The 19,979-nt window shown below is 36.7% G+C and overlaps 1 non-coding gene across 1 annotated transcript; it reads left to right on the top strand.

Moving 5' to 3' along the window:
• Positions 1-17,372: 17,372 nt before the first annotated feature.
• LOC140622489 (U6 spliceosomal RNA) lies at positions 17,373-17,479 on the top strand. Its single transcript, XR_012022248.1, has one exon. It is a non-coding gene; the product is annotated as a U6 spliceosomal RNA (small nuclear RNA).
• The last annotated feature ends 2,500 nt before the right edge of the window (positions 17,480-19,979 follow it).

Below are 19,979 nucleotides of genomic sequence, written 5' to 3' on the forward strand. Positions count from 1 at the left end.
GGAGGAGGAAAAAAGAACATATATAGATTGAAGCAGAGTTGAAGGGTGGCAGTGGCTCATCTTCCTGGCCTGGCTGTGTCTTACCCTTGGCCCATTTGAATCAGCTCTGCTTTTTTATGATAAATTATCTTTATAAAATTTCAGCTAGTAAGAAATGGTTCCTGCTACTTATAAGAGAAATGTTAACCAGTATGGTGCTTTCTACCTGAAACTTCAGAGGGAATTTCTCTTATTTTCTTGATTCTTTCTGTTAGACAGCTGTTGTAATAGCCACAAAAGGACTTTCCTCAGAGAATTTTTCTTACTTTTTAAAAAACCTCAGATTCACATAATTAATACCTTAATCTTTCTTCTTTCCTTGATAGAATAAATATTACATGTCTCTCTATGAAGGGAATGGAAACAGTTGCAGGAAAATCTGAAAAGGCCAGAATGATATGGTCCATATACATTCTCTAAAGCTCCCTTTAGGGATAAAACTCCTCAAAGAGGAGAAACACTTGGGAATAGAATCCAAATTTAGCAGGACACAGCAAAAACCAAAGAAAAAGAACATCCAGCTTAATACTGGAATGGAGGTAGGAGGGAACAGTTAAATTTCAAAATGTAAGCTTGCCATATTCTTGCCAGTTTTTCATTAGAAAAAACATTGAAACAAGAGAATCTAGAATTATAATGTTCTAATATAAGCTATCAATATTTAGGTAGAAAATTTTCTTCTAAAAAGTTATCAAAAACATCATTTTTTTTAAAGCTTAGGGAACCTACCTTAACATAAAAATTATGAAATAGAGATGGAGATCAAATTCCATCAAAGTTCAGGAATGAGAGGATAATATACCTATAGATGATGAAAACTTGCCCAGAAGACATTCTCATAAAGCAGATTAAAAAATATAATATCTCAAATCAACATAAAATAACATATTAAATGAAGGAACAAATCAATTTTATTTTATTTTTTTTAATTTTTTTAAAATTTTTATTTGTTTATGATAGTCACACAGAGAGAGAGAGAGAGAGAGAGAGGCAGAGACACAGGCAGAGGGAGAAGCAGGCTCCATGCACCGGGAGCCCGACATGGGATTCGATCCCGGGCCTCCAGGATCGCGCCGTGGGCCAAAGGCGGGCGCCAAACCGCTGCGCCACCCAGGGATCCCACAAATCAACTTTATTGGAGTTGATAGAACTCAGAAAAGAATTAAAATTTTTAAGAAATGAACAAAATGAAAAGGCAACCTATTGAACAGGAGAGGATATTTGCAAATGACATATCCAATAAGGGATAAATATCCAAACTACATAAAGAATTGATACAACATATTTAACATAAAAAATCTGGTTAAAAAGTGAACAGAGAGCCTGAATAGTCATTTTTTCAAAGAAGACATACAGAGGGTGAACAGACACATGAAAAAATGCTCACCATCACTAATAATCAGGGAAATGCAAATCAAACCACAATCTGACCTCACACCAGTCAGCATGGCTAATATCAAAAAGACAAGGAATAACACGTATTGGCAAGGATGTGGAGAAAAAGGAACCCTTGTGGGGATCCCTGGGTGGCTCAGTGGTTTAGCACCTGCCTTTGGTGCTAAACCAGGGCCTGATCCTGGAGTCCTGGGATGGAGTCCCACATTGGGCTCCCTGCATGGAGCCTGCTTCTCCCTCTGCCTGTGTCTGTCTGTCTGTCTCTGTCTCTCTTTCTGTCTCTCATGAATAAATAAATAATAATAATAAAATTTAAAGGAACCCTTGTGCACTGTGGGTGGGAATGTAAATTGGTGCTGCTACTATGGAAAACTGTGGAATTTCCTCAAAGTTAAAAAGAAATACCACATAACTTAGTAATTTCACTGCTGGGTATTTACCAAAAGAAAACAAAACAGTAATTTAAATTACTGTAATTCAACAGTAATTCAATTATTGATATATTATTAATAATCGCCAGATACTAATAGATAATCTAAAAATAATCTAAAAAAGATTTAGAAACAACATTAAGTGTCCATTGATAGTTCAATGGATAAAGATATGGTTATGTATATACAACAGAATGTTGCTCAGCCATAAAAAAACAATGAAATCTTTCCATTTACAATAATATGGATGGACGTAGATAATATTATGCAAAGTGAAATAAGTCAGAAAAAGACAAATATCACATGATTTTACTTATTTGTGGAATCCAAAAAACAAACTACAAAGAAATAAAACAGAAACATTCAAATACAGAGAACAAATGGGTAAGCGGTGTAGGGGAGAGAGGAGAGGCAAAATGCGTGAAGAGGTACATTATTATTAAGAGGTACAAACTTCCAGTTATAAAATAAATAAGGAATGAAAAATATAGGCAATATAGTCAATAATACTATAATAACTGTGGTGACAAATGGCTAACTACACTTATTGTGGTGAGCACCGCAGAATACGTAGACTTGTCTACGCACTATATTGTACACCTGAAGCCAATATAACATTGTATGTCAACTATACTTCAATCGAAAATTTTTAATCTAAGCTATTAAAAGTATGTGCTGAAAAACAATATATACACAATGATTAAAAAATTAAGAGATTACCAAGATGTTATCATTTACTATCAAATTAATGCAATTTTTGGTGTAGACCTTATTATACAGTTTCTTCTGTATCCTCTATTTAATTTGAGAATATCTTGAGATTGCAAACTAGGAAGTAGTTGCAAATGGTGCCTATTTATTTATTTATTTTAAAGATTTTATTTATTTATTCATGAGAGACACAGAGAGAGAGAGCACAAAAGAGGCAGAGACAGAGGCAGAGGAAGAAGCAGGCTTCACACAGGGAGCCCGACATGGGACTTGATCCGGGTTTCCAGGATCAGGCCTTGGGCTAAGGGCGGCGTTATCATTTGGGGAATATAAATAATAGTGAAAGGGAATATAAGGGAAGGGAGAAGAAATGTGTGGGAAATACCAGAAAGGGAGACAGAACGTAAAGACTGCTAACTCTGGGAAACGAACTAGGGGTGGTAGAAGGGGAGGAGGGCGGGGGGGTGGGAGTGAATGGGTGACGGACACTGAGGGTTATTCTGTATGTTGGTAAATTGAACACCAATAAAAAATAAATTTAAAAAAAAATGCCAGAGCAACCCCGGGTGCCCAAATGGTGCCTTTTTAAACAAATCCTTGTTAACCAAAATTTTCTTGATATTTTGTAACTAAAAATACAGAAATAGTTTGGATGATAAGGTTGGTAAATTGCCACTGTTTTCCATATCTCCCTGTTAAAAATTTTATGTTCACTGGGATCCCTGGGTGGCTCAGCAGTTGGGTGTCTGCCTTCGGTTCAGGGCATGATCCCGGTATTCCGGGATCAGGTCCCACATCGGGCTCTTTGCGTGGAGCCTGCTTCTCCCTCTGCCTGTGTCTCTGCCTCTCTCTCTCTTTGTCATGAATAAACAAATAAAATATTTTTTAAAAAATTAAAAATAAAATAAATAAAAATTTTATGTTCACTAATTTTATGTTCACTTTTGTTTTTATTGACTTTGTACTAGGTACAAATGTCTATTAATAAACTACCACTTTTTATCACTTTCATGTGCTAAAAAAATAAGAATGAAGAATTGAAATAAAATAAAAACTAGAAATAATACAAGATAATGCCTCAATGGAAGATGAAAAGAAGGGAAATTTTAAAAAATCACAAAGAAAGAGATGAAAAGGATTCAAGAAGCATTGAGATAGGTGCCTGGATGGCTTAGTTGGGTAAGTGTCCAACACTTGATCTCAGATCAGATTTTTTTTTTTTTAAGATTGATTGATTGATTTTAGAGAGAGCCCCTGCACAAGTGCAGGAAGGAGCAGAGGGAGAGAATCTTCAAACATTGTCCCTGCTGAGCATGGAGTCTGAGGTCAAGGCTTGATTTCATGATCTATGAGATGATGACCTGAGCCAAAACCAAAAGTCAGATGCCTAACCAACTGAGACACGCAGATGCCCCTCATCTTAGGTCTTGATCTCAGGGTCATGAGTTCAAGCCCACGTTGGGCTGCATGCTGGGTGTGGAGCTTACTTAAAAGAAAAGAAAGAAGCAATAAGACACAGAAGGTCCAACATAAATAGGAGTATCTGAAGAAAATCCTGACCAAAAAAAAATCCTGAAATCTGTAATTTGAGAAACTGAAATGAGAATTAAAATGAAATATTGAAAGGGCACTCAGTTTCTCTGAAAAAATTGACCCAGAGTGGCCATCACTGAGACATAGTCTAGTGAAATTATTGGAACTTTAAAGAGAAATAAAAAATCCTTTAGGCACTTAAGAGAAAAAGCCAAGTCATTTATACAGGGAAAAAAGTAATACTGTCTTTATACTTTTTTTTTTTTTTAAGATTTCATTTATTTGAGAGAGAGCATGAGGAGGAGTGCAGAGGGAGAGGGAGAAGCAGCCTCCTTGCTGAGCAGAGAACCCTGATGCGGGGCTTGATCCCAGAACCTTAGGATCATGAACTGAGCCAAAGGCAGACACTTAATTGAGCTACCCAGGCACCTCTGTCTTTACACTTTTCAACATCAATACTTTATGCTTAAGGAAAATTAATATATTTAAGATATTTAAAGCAGGAAAATATGAAGCAAGAATTTTATATCAATACAAGCTGTCAGGACACCTGGGTGACTCAGCAGTTGAGCACCTGCCTTGGGCCCAGGGCATGATCCTGGAGTCCCGGGATCGAGTCCCACTTCGGGCTCCCGGCATGGAGCCTGCTTCTCCCTCTGCCTGTGTCTCTGCCTCTCTCTCTCTATGTCCTTCATGAATATATAAATAAAATCCTTAAAAAAAATACAAGCTGTCATCAACATAACTCAGGAGCTAGTATTTTTTATAAATTTACTGGAGAAGAGGATTAAGACAAAATACTTAAAGTGACATTGATAAAATGACATGATGGGCATAGAACTTCTATGTGGAACTAAAACTAAATAAAAGATATAAGGAGGAGAATATAGTAATGGCGGAATGCTCTGACAATGTGGCTTCAGTACAATTGTAAAAAGAAGTGGGGTGAGAATGGAGAAAGCATATGCAATTGTATTTCTAACTCTTTCCAGACATCACATTGGTGGTGGTGTTACTGGCTCCTACTGACTGAAGATGGAATAGTTTGAGTATCACTTAAGTTCAATAACTGCAATGGATCAAAACACATTAAATATATTTAAATCCATGATTTCATCCTGACCCCAAAAATTAATTGATCATCACTGAAGGATGCTAGGGAACCAACTCTTTATTTTGAAAATTGGCAAAAAAGAGAAAACAAACATTTATCCTAACCTTTTCTATAGAAACTTGTAACACCAGGTAATCAAGCAGTGGATGATGTGCAGTTTCTCCTTATGGAAATAGTCCAAAGAAGGAAGAATAGAATTTGAATATCAACATTTTTTGACAGTCCCTAATGAATTATAAAATCTAAGCATCGAGCATCAGTGGCTGCTAGCTTCACAAAAAGACAGATAAACAGATATTTCGTGCCTGGAAGAACACAGTACCACCTATAAAGTAGTATTTGTCCCCCCAAAATTAGTAACAATAAACAAACTTGAACGTGACTCAGTCTGGAAATACAGGAAGGTACTTCCTATTGTGGCCTGTAGTCCCAAGTTATGACCACTCTATTTTGAAGCTTGAAAAACCCAACTGCTTCTGTGCCTCAGACTAACGTTGTTTTAATTTTTTTTTAAAGAATTTATTTTTTTCATTTGAGAGAGAGTGAGCGCGTGCGCGCGCACGCGCGCGCAAGAGAGAGAGAGAGAGAGAGAACAAGTGGGAGGAGGAGCAGAGGGAGGGTGAAGCAGACTCCCCACTGAGCCAGGAACCTGATGCAGAACTCCATCCCAGGACCCCAGGATCATGACCTGATTTGAAGGGAGATGCTTTACCGACTGAGTCATCCTAGTGCCCTAAAGTTGTATTAAATATTTGGTGGCTGTAAGAAAAACAGTCACCTACTGAGAATTGTGTCTCAACCCCTTCTCCAGTATGTTCTCCTAAGAGCCTTCAACTAGACAGTAGGAGCAAACTCACTAGTGAATATCAGACTTAAAAAATGTTATCTTCCAAATGGTCTGGAGCTAGCTATAGGTGAGAGGGGTGTAGAATAGAGTCTAATAATTAAATTATAACCATACACATAAAAAATATGATGGTCAAAGACTTTGGTTATGGTTCTCACTTGTAGACTGGAATGCTACTAAGTTTTGGGATAATCACATTGCCAAAAATTTCCAAATTCTTCACACCTCAGCTTGTGAATTTCAACTCTTAAAATAATCCCAGGGCCAAAAGGCACGAAATTAGCTGCAAAACGTGTGTACCCCCAAGAATGGCAGCCTCCCAAATCACATCTGGAATGAAATCTTAGAAGAAAACAGACCAGGAAAATCCTCCTGACAAATTTATGAAATTTTTTTCATTTGAGATATTTGATCTATCTTAAATTTATTTTGCTAAAAAGAATGAGGCTGTCTCTAGACCATCTGTTGAATAGTTCTTTTTCCACTAATGTCTGAAATGCTACCTTTATAATATATTAAATTCTCATATGTATTTGTGTCTAGTTGTGGGTTCCATTCTGTTTCATTGATCTACTTATATATGTAGCACTACTGAATTTTTAAAGATGCTATTATGAGGAATGCTGTATCATTGCATGAACTACAAAGAACTACTAAAAATCTAAGCCTCAGGAATGTCAGAAATCTGGAAGCTTCAAGAAATAGCTCTTTTATTTTTATTTTTTTTTTTAAGAATTTTACCACTAAGGTGACTTACATCTAACAATTTATGTTCCTGGTGACTTTCGTCCAAAATTTCAAATTCCTAGCAATATTTAATTGGCTCAGCTTAGGCTGGGTATCAATCCCGGAATTGATGATCTATTCTGAGGAAACAAGTTTATATATTATAGATATGATTGATGAGTGGTCAACCTTGTGTATCAAGGAAAATTTCCAAAGGAACATAAAATATTGTAAGCTGAACAGTACTTTGAAAACTGTCTTCTCCCTGATGCCGACCAACCCATTTCATACACTTGAAGCTTTCCTATCTCCTCATTGCACAATTCTCCCACATACAATCTGCAGCCATCCCTTTCCAATAGAAGATGATACAAACTTGTGTCCCTTTATTACTGTAGAGGAAATGCCATAGGAATCATGCACTTGTAAGCCAAGGATTTCCTAGAGCATGCTTACTCCTCCAGTTCTGTCAAAATATCCTCATATATTCTACAGCCCATGAATTAGCCAAAAAATATATCTTTTGTTAAATGCTATTCAGACTGGTAAAAGAATCAATTTCATTAACTTTTTTTTTAAGATTTTATTTATTTATTCATGAGACACACACACACACAGAGAGAGAGAGAGAGAGAGAGAGAGAGAGAGAGAAGCAGGCTCCATACAGGGAGCCAGGGAGCCCAATGTGGGACTCAATCCCAGGTCTCCAGGATCATGCCCTGGGCCAAAGGCAGGCGCTAAACCGCTGCCAAGGATCCCCATTTTCATTAACTTTAACAAGAGTTTTGCTTACTCTAGGGGCACCTGGGTGGCTCAGTCAGTTAAGCGTCTGACTTCGACTCAGGTGCTGATCCCAGCATCCCGGGATCTAGCTCTGTGCTCAGCAGGGGTCTGCTTGTCCCTCTTCCTCTGCCCACACTTCCCCTGCTCATTTGCACTCTCCCTTTCTCAAATAAACAAAATCTTTTTTAAAAACAATGTATTGCTTACTTTAAATCCATATTTATTTTTACCTGAAGTCTACTGTTGGCTGTCACTCATTAACCAATTCCTACTCATTTATTTATTCCTAAAAGGTACTAATTAGATATATATTAACTAACAGGAGTATATTTTTAATTTTAGAAGTAATGCATTCACTGAAATGCTTTCTTTAGATCTGCTTTACTAGTAACTCAACATTTTTCTTTTATTTTAATTTGCACATAATAGATTAAATTTGTTAATTTGCACAAAATAGATTAAACTATACTCTTAGAAACTGCAATTATGATAAGTGTTATCCAAATGAAGTCAGGAGGTAATGCCCCAAATTAAATATTTTATACAACTAAGATTAGTTCCGTTTTTGCAAATGATGATTTGCTGTTCTAATTCTGTCAAATGCATAATTACCAACTATCATTTTCAGACATTAAATGCAATTGCATGTGGGATGCCTGGCTGGCTCAGTCGGTGGAACATGCAACTCTTGCTCTCAAGGTCAGGAGTTCGAGCCCCATGTTGGGAGTGGAGATTGCTTGGGATAAAAAAGGGAAATGAAATTGCACTCTCCCTTTCTCTCTGTATATTTACATATGTACTATTCTTATAGTATTTCGCAGAAATAAAATCTGTAAAGATTTAAAAATTAGAATATACTTGATGCAGTACCCCATCTCATTCTATAATGAATATTTTTCATCCGTAAATGCATAGCTGTATAGTTTAATATGAGATGAGTTCAATAAGAGATGAATATCCAATAAATCTTTTATTTTTATATTGATTATTTTTTATCAAAATGTTTGTGTATGTACATTGTTTTGATCATGTGTTTACATAATAACTGTAGGGTTGATTCAATGTGGGAGACATATTTTTAACCTTAAAGTCTTGTATTCCAGAGAATCTAAACACATTAATTCAGTGTATATATGTATTTTTTTGACACCGAGTAGGAAAGAATGATCAATATAAGACACTCCAGGATGAAAATATAATAATGAGGATAAAATTTTGTGAAGGAAGTAGAATGCAGATATGAATTTAAGATGAAAAAAAATGATACAGAACTTTTTGACTATTAAAAAAAGAACTAGTTCAAAACTGATGGCTACCAGAGGGCAAGTTGTGGGGAGGATGGGTGAAATAGGTGAAGGGGATTAAGAGTACTGTTACCATCATGAGCACCAAAAAATGTATAGAATTGTTGAATCACTATATCATACACTTGAAGCTAATATAATACGGTTATGTTAACTGCACTGCAATTAAAAAGAGGGACTGTTCGTATGTTTTTAATGAATGCTAATAACTTTCAAATTACTATACTGTAAAGTTTCTACTGATTTTTAAAATATTTATTTATTTATTTATTTATTTATTTATTTATTTTTAATATCTTATTTATTTATTCATGAGAGACACAGAGAGGGGGGTGGCAGAGACAAAGGCAGAGAGAGAAGCAGGCTCCCTGTAGGGAGCCTGATGTGGGACTCGATCCCTGAACTCCAGGATCACACCCTGGGCCAAAGACAGGAGCTCAACTGCTGAACCACCCAGGCATTCCACTATTGAATTTTTTTTTTAAAGAATGATGCATTTTATCTTTTAAAATGTCAATATATATAATATGCCACAAATTATAACCATCTAATGTATGCTGAAAATTTTTAGGTTGCTTAAAATCATGCAATAATGTTTTTAAAATATTCTTTTGAATAATTACACCAAAGAAGTTTGAAGGCTACTATAATAAACAACAACAGGGGAAAGAGGAAAGAGATGAAAGATTCTGTTTCAATTATGCTAATTCTTAAAAAGAATAAGGGGAAGGGGCAATTATTCAATCTTCTGCACTACTTTCTCATGCCAGGCAGAAGTCTGAAATCTGAAGAAGTGAAAGCTATTATCTTTTCTCTAGAGACAAAAATCCAGAAGCCGAGTCCATCACTTCCTTCTATCCAGTAACCCTTAGTTTGCAGTCATAGACAGTAGCAAGGGAGGCTGTACAATGTAATTATTATTCTGTTGGCCAGTTGCCTGCAAGAAAATACAGTACAGGCCTTATTCTCATTTTCATAAGTGGTCATGCAGCTTTAGCTTGGTGTTAATGATTTCCCTCCTCTGTTATCCATTCACTGTTTTGTTCTTTAAGGCTAGAGTACATGCATGATAAGAACAGCAGGAACATTATACTAGTGCTTTACATTTTTTTGCCATTAAATAAATTTTTGTTTCGAGGCAATATTGACTAAGAAAGCATGTTGATATAGGATGTTCAATAAGTGAACAGATGTTAGTGCTGGCAGAGGAATGGTGGATAGCGAAAGCCTATTCAAATGCACATTTAAGCATTTATTCTTATTATAGTCTACATGATGAAAGAGGTCAAATAAAATCAGCCTAACAATGGGTAGCTAGCTGTTAGGACCTTAGAGGAAGGGTGCCATCCTGGTGCTAGGGCTTGTTACCCTGCTAGAAAATTAGGTACTCAAGAGTGATAGGGTTGGCTTCTCTGAGGGAAGATCCCTTATAGAGTTCATGAATGAATATACTGTCCCTGCAAAAACTATTGGTATTAAATAATTATCTAATAGACAAGTAGTTTGTCTATTAGATAACTGAAGGCACACACAGCAAGTTGAGGAAAAGGGATAACTGGCATCTACAGAAACAGTATCCTATGTATATGGTTATTAATAGCATTTTTCTACCCCCATGGCCTTGCATGATGAGTTAAATGGGTATGTATTAGTTAGTGATCTGTTTGCTTTGTAGTAAGATCCAACTTAACAGTGGCTTAAAATAGAGAAGTTTAAGTCTCAAAAAAAAAAAAAAAAAAGAAGTTTAAGTCTCCCATAATAGCCTAAACATCAACAGCCTGGGGTTACTATGGTTTTGGGGATCCAGGTTTATTCTAATTGCTCTGTGATCTCTAGAATATTGCTTGCATGCTTATGGTTTTTCATACTCATCACTACATTCACATGTCAGGCAAAAGTCTGAAGTCTGAAGAAGGGAGAGTGAAGGCTAACTCCCTTCCCTTTAGAGACAAGATCCAGAAGTCTATTCCATCACTTCCTTCTTCTTATATCCACTAAATCTTAGTTCATAACTGTAGATAGTACAAAGCAGGCTGGAAATTTCAATTCCTCAGTTATTGCAAGGGCTTATTCATCACATGCAGTCATGGCTACTCTATTGAACAGCATAGACATGAAAATTTGCATGCCTATAGAAAGTGGCATTGAATAGTGCTGCCTTGGGTCAAACTATAGCTTATAGGAGGTATGAAAGCAAGAAGAACAAATTAAATGATGCATGAGGAAACAAACCAGCGGAATTCTAAATTCTGGGCATTCTGTAAGATAAATGACCCAGTTGTATCAATTAAATGATATTTTAAAAGGATTTTAAGAGACATAACATTCAAATGTGATTAGTAATTTTGGATCTTGATTGGAACAACTAACTATAAAAAAGACAAATTTTGAGATGAGAAAATATAAATATATACTGTATATTAAATGCTATTAAGGAAATATTGCTTATTATTAAATATATAACAATGGTATAGTGGTTATGTTAAAAAATATTTTTCAGTTACAAAGGCATACTAAAATGTCTGGGATGTGCTTTAAAAATATTTAAGGAAAAAGCAAAATAATGAAGAGGGATAGGTAAAATGAGGTTGGAAACATTTCAATAATTGCTAGTTATGTGACAAGTACATGAGAATTCATTATGATGTTCACAATAAATATCAGAAAAAGAAATAAAGGTGGCAGCTGCTAATATGTCCAAGCTAACTCTTGCTATACAGGAATAATGCCTTGAGTTGCCAAATCTCTACATTTTTCAAAGTGAAAACTCCAGATTTTTTAAAAATAAAATCTCTTGATTTCATAAAACAACAACAATGTGGCCAAACAAAATATATCAGTGGGCTGGAATTTGTCCTTCACCATCTGTTTCTTCTCTAGGAAAAACTTGTTTTGTTAATGAGCTGTTTCCCCCCAAATTTATAGTGTGTTCAAGCTTTTGAATAACTTCTGGAAACCAGTGGCTAGTGGTTCAGTGTCTGGGAACTCAGAGATGAATGACACATTGCTACTACCCAAGTGGAGCTCTGAGTCTTGTTAGGGGAAGGGCGTGTAACCAAAGGCTTAGATCACAACCTAAGTGTATGCAGAGAGAAAAAGGCAGAGATGCAGTATTGGTCCTGCCATGGTGTTAGGAGCTGAATTGTACACACACACACACACACACATTTATATATTAAAGTCCTAACCCCTGGTACGTCAGAATGTGACTTTATTTGGAAAAAGGAACATTAGAGAGCTAATGAAGTTGAAATCGAGTCTTTAGAGTGAGCCCTAATCCAATATGACTGATGTCCTTATCAGAATAGATTAGGAAGAGAGCCAGGGAAGATGGCAAAGTAAGAGGATCCTGAATTCACATCCTCCTACACACTGAGGCAACAACTACATGTAATGCAACTCACTCTAAAAATGACCTGAAGACTAGTAGAAGGGACTATGCACAGCTCAAAACATAAAGAGAAGACAAAGCAGAGGTGCTGTTGCCAACCAAACCCCTGGAGGCAACCTACAAGTGGGAGGGATATCATAGGCACAGAGGAGTGAGGGGATCAAGTCCCACATAGGGTACTCCCAGCCCTGGGGACCTGCACTAGGAAAGATGAGCTTCCAGAATGTCTGACTTCAGAAATCAGCAGGGCTTAACTCTGAAAGAACTAGAGGGCTATAACTGCTCTTAAAGGGCCAGTGCACTGTATCACTTGGTCAGAGACCTAGCATGGAAGGAGCAATTTGAAAAGTTCCTGGGTTAAATGTGAAAGACTTACTGAATCATTTTAGGAGATATATTAGAGGGGCAGGGATCTGCAGAAGCTTTCTCTGGGATTGGAAGAGCTAGTGGGCACCACCATTTTTCTTGCTTTCCTTCAGCTTTTCTAATCAAACACCTTTGGGAGGCAATTCTGATATCCTCCATTTACCTTGCTAACACTGCTTGCCCCACCCCAGCTTTCTCCATCAGATCTGCCCCACCCAACCAACCTGCTCTGGCAGAAATCCAAAGTGGCTCTTACATTGCCACACCTAGCAAGTAGCCTCAGTTGGGACTGATATCCTTCCAGAGTGACTACCACCTGCCACATCCAGTGAGCAGCCCCAGCTGAGACTTGCTCCTGTCCAGTGACTCCCGCCCAGGGAGAGGGAGCTAGCCTCACCAACTAGCATTCCTGCAGTAGCCACAGCCAGGCTTCTCAGCCAGCAGTGTAAAGGTGAGGGTAAGACTTGGCCACCAATGTGCACAAATCAGTCCTAGTCAGTTATTACTGATAGCCAGCTAGCAGCAACCCCACCTACCAGTGTGACAACAGCAGTTGCAGCCCACCCATATTAGGAGGGCTCACAGAGCCCATACAGGGGACACTCCTAGAGCACCAAGTTCTGGTCACAAAGGGGGATTGCACTATAGGGCATCACAGGACTTTTACACAAACCACTGCTTTTAAGACCAAGAGATATAGCTGACTTACCTAACATACAGAAACAAACCAAGAGACAAAATAAGGAGATAAAGGAATATGCTCCAAATGAAAGAACAAGAAAAAACTCCAGAAAAATAGCTAAATGAAATGGAGAAATGCAATCTACCTGGTAAAGAGTTCAAAGTAATGGTCATAAAGATATTCAACAGACCTGAGAGTAGAGTGGATGAACCCAATGAGAACTTCAACAAAGATAAAAAACAACAACAACAACAGCAACAACAACAAAAACAACTTAAAAAGAACCAGTCAGAGCTGAAGAAAACAATAAGTGGTATGAAAAACACACTAGGGACGCCTGGGTGGCTCAGCAGTTAACCATCTGCCTTTGGCCCAGGGCATGATCCTGGAGTCCTGGGATCGGGTCCTGCATTGGGCTCCCTGCGTGGAGCCTGCTTCTCTTTCTGCCTCTCTCTATGTGTCTCTCATGAATACTTAAAAAAAATATTTAAAAAAAAGAAAAAAGAAAAACACACTAAAGTAAACAATAGATTAGAGGATGCAGAAGAACAGATCAGCAATCTGGAACACAGAATAGTTGAAAGCAACCAATCTGAACAGCAAAAAGAAAAAAAAAGTGAGGATAGGTTAGGATGAAACAATATCAAGCATACTAACATTAGCATTATAGGGGTTCCAGAAGGAGAAACCAGAGAGAAGGGGCAGAAAGTTTATTTGAAGAAGTAACAGCTGAAAACTTTTTAACCTGGGAAAGGAAACATATCCAGGTTGTAAAGGCAGTAGATCAATTACTTATACTTCTAGTATGAAGGTTAGAAGACACACATAGTAAAATCAATTATATCTACCAAAATTACTGAAGAGATACACAAAATAAAGATGTGAAATATGGCACCATCACATAAAATGTGGAAGGGGGAAATATATAGTACATTTAGAATGTATTTGAACTTAAGCAAGTGTCAATTTAATATAGACTCCTATATACATAGAATGTTATATATGAACCTCCTAGTAACCAAAATCCTATAATAGACAATCACACACATGCAATAAAGAGAAAAGGGTCTCAGCATGATACTAAAGAGAGTCATCAAACGTCAAGGGAAGAAAGTAAGAGAAGAAGAAAGGAACAGAGAACTACAAAAGCAACCAGAAAACAATGAACAAAATGGCAGTAAGTATGTACCTATCAATAATTACCTTAAATATAAATGGACTAAATGCCCCAATCAAAAGAAATAGGGTGAATTTAGTGGATTAAAATATAAGACTGACTATATGTTGCTTACAAGAGACTCACTTTATTTTTTTTATTTTTTAAAGATTTTATTTATTTATTTATTTATTTATTTATTTATTTATTTATTTATTCATATAAGACTGACTATATGTTGCTTACAAGAGACTCACTTTATTTTTTTTATTTTTTAAAGATTTTATTTATTCATGAGAGAGGGAGAGATACAGAGAGAGAGAGAGAGAGAGGCAGAGGGAGAAGCAGGCTCCATGCAGGGAGCCCGACATGGTACTTGATCCCTGGTCTCCAGGATCACGCCCTGGGAGGAAGGTGGCGCTAAACCGCTGAGCCACCGGGCTGCCCAATAGACTCACTTTAGACCTAAAGACACACATAGACTGAAATTGAAGGGATGGGAAAAGATATTCCATGCAAACGGAAGCAAAGCATAGCAAAACAAAAGCAAAAACTGAGTAGCAATATTTATATCAGACAAAATAAACAAAAACAGTAACAAGAAACAAAGAAGGGCACCACATAATGATAAAAGGAATGATCTAACAAGAGTATTTAACAATTGTAAATATTTATATACCCAGCGTAGGATCACCTAACTATATAAAGCAAATATTAACAGACATAAAGGGAGAAAATCACAGTAGTACAAAAATAGTAGGGGACTTTAACAACCCACTTGCATCAATGGATAGATAATCTAGACAGAAAATCAACAAGGAAACAGTGGCTTTGAACAACACAATAGACCAGATGGAATTAATAAATAATACTGAACATTTCATCCAAACAGCAGAATATACATTTTTTTCAAGGCACATGGAACATTTTACATGGTAGATCACATATTAGGCTGCAACACACGTCTCCATAAATTGAAAAATGTTGAAATCATATTAGGCATCTTTTCACCACAACATCATGAAACCAGAAATTACAAGTTAAAAAACTGGAAAAAATACAAACACCTGGAGGCTAAACAGCATGCTATTAAACAACCAAATGGTCAAAAAAAACAAAACAAAAAACAAAAACAAAAACAAACAAACAAAAAAAAACACAAAGAGATAAAAAAAATACATGGGAACAAATGGAAATGGAAATACAATAGTTCAGAATCTTTGGATACAGCAAAAACAGATTTAAGAGGGAAGTTTACCATAATACAGACCTACCTCAAGAAACAAGAAAAATCTCAAATAAGCAGTCTAACCTTATACCTAAAGGATCTGGAAAAAAAATAACAAAGCCCATAGCTGTTATAAGACAGGAAATAATAGGGCAGCCTGGGTGGCTCAGCAATTTAGCGCTGCCTTCAGCCCAGGGTGTGATCCTGGAGACCCGGGATCGAGTCCCACATCAGGCTCCCTGCGTGGAGCCTGCTTCTCCCTCTGCCTGTGTCTCTGCCTCTCTCTGTCTCTCTCTCTCTCTGTGTGTGTGTGTGTGTCTCTCCTAAATAAAATATTTTTTAAAAAGGAAATAATAAAAATCAGAACAAATTTTAAAAATGAGACATAAAACAATAGAAAAGATAAATGAAACCAAGAGCTGATTCTTTGGAGAGATAAACAAAATGGATAATCCTTTAGCCAGACTCACCAAGAAAAAGCAAAACCTCAAGTAAATAAAATAAAAAATGACAGGGGGCAGCTGGGTGGCTCAGTTGGTTAAGCATCTGACTCTTACTTGGGTCGAGATCTCAGGGTCATGAGATGGAGCCTGCATGAGGCTCCATGCTCAACATGGAGTCTGCATGAAACTCTCTTCTTCTCTCTCCCCCTTCACCCCTCCCCACTCTTGTGCTTTTTCTCTCTAAAATAAATAAGTAAAATCTTCTTTAAAAATAAAAAATAAATGAAAGAGGAGAAGTTACAACTTCACAGAGGTACAAACTTTGTATCACAGAAATACAAAGGATTATGAGACTAGTACAAAAAATTTTATGCCAACAAATTGGACAACCTAGAAGAAATTGATAAATTCTTAGAGACATACAATCTTCTGAGACTGAATCAGGAAGTAATAGAACAGACTGATTACTAGTAATGAAATTGAATCAGTAATAATAAAAAAAAAATCCTCCCAACAAAAAAATCTGAGACCAGATGTCAAGTGGATTCTACCAGACACTTTAAAGAAGAGTTAATATCTATCCTTCTCAAACTATCCTTCCCCCAAAAAAGAAGAGGAAGGGATGCTTATAAATTCATTCTATGAGCCCACTATTACCCTGATACCAAAACCAGACAGAGACACTACAAAAAAAATTATAGATCAATATCCCCTATGGACTGAGATGCAAAAATCCTCAACAAAATATTAGCAAACTGAATTCAACAATACATTAAGATCATTCACCATGATCAAGTAGGATTTATTCCAGGGACACAAGGATGATTCAATATGCACAAATCAATTAACATAATACACCACGTTAATGAAATGAAGGATTAAAATCATACAAATCTTAATAGATGCAGAAGAAGCATTTAATAAAATTCAATATCATTCATGATAAAAAGCTCTCCAAAAGTAGGTAAATGTACCTCAACGTAATAAAGGCTATATATGACAAACCTACAACTAACATCATACCTCATGGTGAAAAGCTGAAAGCTTTTCCTCTAAGATCAGGAACGAGACAAGGACATCTTCTCTCACCACTTTTATTTACATTTGAATGAGACAAGATATCTGATAAGGGATTAATATCCAAAATATATAAAGAACTCATAAAATTCAACACACACCAAACCCCCCCCCCACAAATAATCCAATTAGAAAATGGGCAGAGGATGCTCACTTTGGCAGCATATATACTAAAATTGGAATGATACAGAGGAGATTAGCATGGCCCCTGTGCAGGGATGACACACAAATTCGTGAAGCATTCCATGTTTTTTAAAACAGGGATAATAAATATATTAAAAGTAAAAAGAAAATGGGTAGATACCTGAATAGACATTTTCCCAAAGACATACAGATGGCCAACAGATACATGAAAAGATGTTCAACATCACTAATCATCAGGGAAATGCAAATCAAAACCATAATGAGATATCACCTTAACACCTGTCAGAGTGGCTAGTATCAAAATGACAAGAAATAACAAGTATTGGCAGGATGTGGAGAAAAAGAAACCCTCATGCACTGTTGGTGGGAATGTAAATTGATGCAGCCACAGTGGAAAATATTATGGAGTTTCCTCAAAAAATTAAAAAGAAATAACATACGACCCAGTATTCTACTTCTGGATATTTACCAAAGAAAACACAAACAGTAATTTGAAAAGATATATGCATCACTATACTTACTGCAGCATGATTTACCATCGCCACGATTTGGAAGCAACCCAAGTGTCCATCAATAGGTGAATGGATAAAGAAATGTTATATATACAACATGGTATATATATACCAGCCATTAAAGAAATAAAATCTTGCCATTTGCAACAACATGGATGGACGTAGGGCGTATTATACTAAGTGAAATAAGTTAGACAAAGAAAGACAAATACTATATGATTGCGCTCATATGTAGAATCTAAAAAATAAACAAAAAGCAGAAACAGATACATAAATACAGAGAACAAACTCATTGTTGCCCGAGGGGAGGGCAAAGGGGATTGGCAAAGTAGTTGAAGGGGATTAAGAGGTACAAACTTCCAGTTATAAAGAAGTCATGGGGGTGAAAAGTACAGCATTATATAGTCAATAGTACTGTAATAATGTTGTATGGTGACAGATGGTAACTATACTTTTCATAGTGAGCATTTTATAATGTGTATAATGATCAAATTACTATGTCATATACCTGAAAGTAATATAATTGTAATACTGTATGTCAATTATATTTCAGTTAAAACCAAAGAAGCTGGTCATCCAAATGACTTGTTTAAACAAAATTTTTAAAAAGGAGAAGAGATTAGGATACAGACACTTACATACACAGAAGACCATGTGAAGACACAGCCAGAAGATAGCCATTTGCAAGCCAAGGAGAGCAGCCTCAGAATTAAACAAACCTGTTGAGATCCCTGGGTGGCTCAGTGGTTGAACATCTGCCTTTTGGCTCAGGGCATAATCCCAGAGTCCTGGGATCGAGTCCTGCATTGGCCTCCCCACTGGGAGCCTGCTTCTCCCTCTGCCTATGTCTGCCTCTCTCTCTCTCTCTCTCTCTCTCTCTCTCTCTCTCTCTTCCTTTCTCTGTCTCTCATGAATAAATAAATAAAATCTTTAAAAGAAAAAATAACCAAACCTGTCAACATCTTGATCTTGGGCTTTTAGTCTCCAGGCTTATGAGCAAATAAATTTCCGTTGTTTAAATCACCCTGTCTGTTATATTTTGTTACGGCAGCCATTGCAAAATAATACATGTGGGAAGTCTTAATTTTGCTCAGGGAAGTCTGTGAAGGTTTAATAAAGAAATTGCTACCTGGGATGCCTGGGTGGTTCGGTCCATTGAACATCTGATTCTTAATTTCAGCTTAGGTTGTGATCTCAGGGTTGTGAGATGGAGACCTTTGTCGGGCTTCACATTCATCATGGCATCTGCTTCAAATACTCTCTCTCTGTCCCCTCCTTCCCCACCCCACTCATGTGCACATATGCACACACTTTCTCCCTAAAATAAATAAATAAGTGCTCGCTTTGGCAGCACATATACTAAAATAAATAAGTAAATAAATTGCTACACATATATTTGTAATAAAAGTCTTGCTTTCCTCCTGTCATGAGGAAATTCTTAGGTTCAAGGCATAGTCTCTGCATCTCTCTAGGCAAGGTCTAATTACTTTAATTGCTTTCCGTGTCTATGACTTAAATCTGTCTCTCAATCCTCATTTTTTTTTATCTATACCTGACTACTCTCCTGGCCACTAGACATATTCACTTAAATTCATTTAGATGTCTCATAAACTCTAAATGAAAATATCTTCTTCTTGTATTCACTCCTCAAACGCACACCTTCTCTTGTGCTCTCATTTACTATTCATCTGTTATCAAATGGAGAACTCTGGGACTCCACCTAGACTCTTGTCTGTACCTCCACTTTTAATTTGTTGCTTGTTCTAGCTCATCCCAACTTTTGATGATCCAATCTTCCTTTACTGTCTAGACCTGACTCAGGTATAGGTCCTTACCATTTCCTTTCTTATTATTTGTTGGTCTTTTTGGTTTCTTTCTTCTCCTGTTTTTCTCCAAAAAATATGAATCTGACAATGTCATTTCTTTGTTTAAATCCTCTGATGGGATCTCATCACCCACAGCTTAAATGAAAAATCCTTGTCAGACAAGGACTTTCACCACAAGTAAATGGTGATTCCACATATAAGTGCATACTTTCCTTGGTCTCATCTCTCTTCTCCATATGTACACAATATGACCATGCCCAACTACTAGCAG

Source organism: Canis lupus, chromosome 31, assembly GCF_048164855.1.
Source record: "Canis lupus baileyi chromosome 31, mCanLup2.hap1, whole genome shotgun sequence".
Lineage (NCBI taxonomy): Eukaryota > Metazoa > Chordata > Mammalia > Carnivora > Canidae > Canis > Canis lupus.